The sequence below is a fragment of the Gekko japonicus genome, unplaced genomic scaffold, assembly GCF_001447785.1.
Source record: "Gekko japonicus isolate JY-2015 unplaced genomic scaffold, Gekko_japonicus_V1.1 scaffold2184, whole genome shotgun sequence".
Classification (NCBI taxonomy): domain Eukaryota; kingdom Metazoa; phylum Chordata; class Lepidosauria; order Squamata; family Gekkonidae; genus Gekko; species Gekko japonicus.
Genome location: NW_015173738.1, coordinates 108,887 through 114,232, shown reverse-complemented (window position 1 = coordinate 114,232; position 5,346 = coordinate 108,887).

Genomic DNA, 5,346 nt, shown 5'->3' with positions numbered 1-5,346 from the left:
AACTTCGCTATTAGATATATAGATGATGAGCCATACCTCAGTGGTGGGCCATGTACTGTGTGTATTGTTGGGGCCTTGGATTCTGACTACTGTGGATCAGACTATTAGAGTTGACAAAAGTAATTGTAATGTGTCTTAAGATGTTCTCAGTGTGCTTAAGTGTCAGGAAATGGCTCTGGCCAAGTGCTCAGCAGGGCTTGGAAAAGGGAGGGTGGAGGAGTATGTCAGTGTGAAGAGATCCTGGAAGAGAAAGAGAGATAGAAGCAAACAGACACCATTGTGAGTTGACTGAAGCATATAATCATAGAATCATAGAGTTGGAAGGGACCTCCTGGGTCATCTAGTCCAACCCACTACAAGATACAGGGAATTCACAAATACCTCCCCCTCCACACCTGCAATGACTGCTGTTCCACACCCAGAAGATGACAAAAAATCTCCAGGATCTCCAGCCAAACTGGCCTGGAGAAAAATTGCTTCCTGGCCCCAAAGTGATGATCAGCATTTCCCTGGGTGTGTAAGAAAGGGCCACAAGAACTAAGCACTGAGGCAACCCTTCCTGTGCTCCTTCTCATGATCTACCTAAGTTCACACCATCAGCATTGCTGTCAGATGGCTATCTAGCCTCTGTTTGAAAGCCTCCAAAGAAGGAGACCCCACCCCTTCCCGAGGAAGCCTGTCCCACTGAGGAACCGCTCCAATTGTCAGGAAGTTCTTCCTAATGTTTAGCCGAAAACACTTCCAATTTAATTTCAACCCCTTGGTTCTGGTCTGACCTTCTGGGGCAACAGAAAACAACTCGCATCATCATCTATATGACAGCCTTTCAAGTACTTGAAGATGGTTATCATATCACCTCTCAGTTGTCTCTTCTCCAGGCTAAACATACCCAGATCCTTCAACCTTTCCTCTTTGGACTTGGTCTCCAGACCCCTCACCATCTTCGTTGCCCTCCTCTGGACATGTTCCAGCTTGTCTATATCTTTCTTAAATTGTGGTGCCCAAAACTGAACACAATACTCTAGGTGATGTCTAACCAGAGCAGAGTAAAGTGGTACCATTACTTTGCATGATCTGGACACTATACTTCTGTTGATACAGCCCAAAATCGCATTTGCCGTTTTAGCAGCCGCATCACACTACTGACTCATGTTCAGTGTATGGTCTGCTAAGACCCCTAGAGCCTTTTCACTCATACTACTGCCAAGACAAGTCTTCCCCAACCTTTAATTATGCATTTGATTTTTCCTACCTAAATGCAGAACTTTACATTTATCCCCATTGAAATCCATTTTATTTGTTTTAGCCCAGTTTTCCAGCCTGTCAAGATCATTCTTGACTTCTACTGTATTTGCTACCCCTCCCAATTTAGTATCATCTGCAAATTTAAAAGGCATTCCTTATATCCCTTCATCCAAATCATTGGTAAAGGTGTTGAACAAAACAGGTCCCAGGACAGATCCTTGAGGCACTCCACTTGTCACTCATCTCCAAGAAGAAGAGGAACCATTCACAAGCAGTCTTTGGATGCAATTTGTCAACCAGTTATAGATCCCCCTAAAAGTCATAGTATCCAAACCACATTTTACTAATCTGTCAACAAGAATACTTTGTGGAACCTTATCAAAAGCCTTACTGCAATCAAGATAAACTATGTCTATAGCATTCCCCTGATCCAGCAAGGTAGTAACTTCCTAAAAAAAAAGAGAGATAAGGTTAGTCTGACATGACTTGTTCTTGAGAAACCCATGCTGGCTCTTAGTAATCACAGCTGTCCTTTCTAAATGCTCAAGACTCTCTGTTTGATGATTTGTTCTAAAACCTTCCCAGGTGTAGACATCAAGCTGATGGGTCGGTAGTTGCCCCGATCCTCCTTTTTCCCTTTCTTGAAGATGGGGACAACATTTGCCCACCTCCAGTCTTCTGGCACCTCACCTGTTCTCCAAGAATTCTAAAAAATAATGGACAGAGGCTCAGAAATTACATATGAGAGTTGTTTTAGTATCCTTGGATGCAGTTCATCTGAGGACTTAATTTCATTTAAAGAAACTAGGTGTTTATGTACTACGCCTATGCCAATCCTAGGCTGCAACTCCTTTCCTTCATCATATGTTCTGTTTTTGCCACATTGAGCACCATTTCCCTTACAAGAGAAGACTGAGGAAAAGTAGGAATTGAGCAGTTCTGCCCTCCATCACCTGTTACAATTTCCCTTTTCTATCCCCACAATGGGCCTACCATGTCTGTTATGTATGCGGACCACCACCAGGGGTCTGCGGCTAAGCAGGAGCTTTGTCCCCAAACACAAAGGGGACCTAGGATCCTAATCCACCTAGAGTCCACCAATAGCACTCTTGGCGAGAAATTCAAACCCTCCAGTGGGGACAGAGGTGTGCCGGGTGGAGTGTATATAGTTGGCCTTGCAGGGCCGTTTTTACTTATCTTGTTGTGAAATACAATAAACGCGTCTGAACGCATGTCATAGTCTGATTTCTCCATGCGTTGAACCCAGTACTTTTCAGTGGCGACAAAGGTGGGATCCCGATGAGCAGGCTAGGCTCACCTTCCAGCGCAGCACTGAGCATCGTTCCAGAAAACTCCACCACGCCTGCACCACTCTCAAGCAGCACCACACTGCGCCCAGCATTGCTGAAAAACCACTCCCCCACTCCATGCTAGAGTCATGGCCTCCACTCTGGGACACCTCGAGGTTTTCAACCCCACTCATCCCGAGCTCTGGGATTCATGGACGGACCAGCTAACATGCCACCTCACCTTCCGTGAGATAACCGATGCGGGCAAGAGAAGGGCTCTCCTCCTCAGCTCTTGCAGCGTGAACACCATCTGGCTCATGAAGAGCCTCCTGGCCCCGAAGGCTATCCTTGAGTGTACGTATGAGGAGATCATAGATGCCCTAACCAGGTATTTCACACCCAAGCCAACGATGCTGGCCAAGTGGATGGAATTCCAAGGGCGCATCCAGAAGCCCGGTGAGACAGCTGCAGCATTCACGGCTGCACTGCACCAACACACTATGGAATGCGACTTCTCCAAGGTGTAGGAGAACCTCTTGACCCAGTTTGCCTGGGGAATCAGCGATGTGAAGCTCCGCTGGAAGACGATTGGCACATCCGACATCAACGAGGCCCTCCAGCTCGTGATCGCCCACGAGGCCTCCCACAGCGACTGACCACCAGCAGTGTCCCCGACTTGGTGCCCGAGACTTCAGATGAGGATGACGTCCGTCTTGTCCGCACACCCCACCACTGAAAGCCAACGGGATCCGCCGGAGCCTCCAGATACCCCGATAAGCCTGCTGGACATTCCCCGTGCGCCAGCTGCAGAGAGGTGCATGAGGACAAGTTGTGCCGGTTCCATGCCACCAACTGCCACACTTCTAGAAAACAAGGACACCTCGCCCGCGTCTGCAGATCAAAGGGCAACCGGAACCATCCACCACAGCCACAATCACACCACTAGGCCTCCGCGCACTATGAGGCCACTGAGGGCACGGACGATCTATACCTCCTGACCAGCCAGCCCACACTACAGGTACTGTACCTCCCCAACTTGCCTGCAGCCCTGAAGATCCAGGTCCAGGTCATGATCGAGGGGTCCCCCTGCCCAATGGAAGTGGACTCAGGGTCAGCAGCTTCCATCATATCTGTGGAAACACTGAACAGACTTTGCCCAAATAGTGGGCCCCACCTGCGGCCTGCGGCCTGCGGCCTGCGGCCTTCGCTCTTGAGCCTGGTGGACTTTCAGAGGAACCCGGTTCCAATACGGGGTGTGGGGACTTTCTGGGTGAAGTACTGGAGCTTTGAGGGTTTCCTGGACTTGATTGTAGTGGAGGGGAATTTGGTTACCTTATTGGGGTGGGCGTGGTTTGTGCCGTTGGGCATCACAGTGGGGGGATGAATACATGTGTGCCGCAGGATTTTGCAGAGGTTTGGGGGAATTCCCTGTGTTTTTTGATGGGGCTCTGGGTTGTTACAAGGTGCCCCCTGTTTCATTGCAACTCGACCCCCAAATTGCCCCTATCCACATGCGGTTCCACACCGCCCCGCTCGCTTTGCAGCTGAAAATCGATGCAGAGCTGGACCGTTTAGTGGCACAAGGGGTCCTCAAACCGGTCTCCCATGTGCCGTGGGAGACCCCTATTGTAACTCCCACCAAGCCCAACAGCGACGTCCGCATCTGCGCAGACTATAAATGTACATTGAACAAGGCCCTCCACGACCATGCCTACCCCGTCCCAGTCGTGAGTCATGTGTTGGCTTCCTTAGCAGGGGCTAAGATTTTTGGCAAGTTGGATCTCATGCAGGCATACCAACAACTGCCAGTGGATGAGGCCACAGCAATGGCCCAGACTATTGTAATGCACCGGGGGGCTTTTAAGGTTAGGAGGCTGCAGTTTGGTGTAAGTTTGGCCCTGGGCATTTTTCAGCAACTAATGGACTCCTTGTTGAAAGGGATCCCTGGGGTGATGCCATTTTTCAATGATGTCCTCATCGCCGCTGCCACTCTGGATGACTTCACCTCCCGCCTCCGTGCCGTTGTTTGCCACTTCGACTCAGCAGGCCTCAAAGTCAAACAGGAGAAGTGCCTCCTTGGGGTCTGGCCTCCATTCGACAAGAGACAAGGTCAAGTCCATCATGGAGGGCCCCATATCCACATGCAAGGCAGAACATCAGGCATTTTTAGGACTCCTGAACTTTTATCACGCCTTTCTGCCACACAAGGCTGTGGTTGCGGAGCCTCTTCACTGCCTCCTGGACAAATCAGCGCCCTGGTCATGGAGCTCGAGGGAACAAGGCTGTGGTTGCGGAGCCTCTTCACTGCCTCCTGGACAAATCAGCGCCCTGGTCATGGGGCTCGAGGGAGGCGGTAGCATTCAAGGGGGTCAAGGCGCTACTCATCTCGAATGAGGTGTTGGTGCACTTTGATGAGTCCCTACCTGTACTCCTCACGTGCGACGCCTCCCCCTATGGTGTCCGCGTTGTTCTGGGCCACCTTCTTCCTGACGGCCGAGAGGTCCCCATGGCATACTAGTCACGGACTTTGATGGCCGCTGAGCGCAATTATATGCAGATAGACTGGGAGGGGTTGGCGATTGTGGCGGGGGTGAAAAGGATTCATAACTTTGTGTACGGGTGCCCCTTCACTGTTGTAACTGACCACAAGCCTCTCCTCGGCTTATTTGCGGCAGACAAGCAGACCCCCCCCAGGTACTCTTGCCCAGGGTTCTCCGTTGGTCCCTCTTTCTGGCTGGCTCCAATTACCGATGGGAACACCACCCAGGCAAGATGATGGGGCACGCTGATGCCCTCAGCATACTGCCCCTCC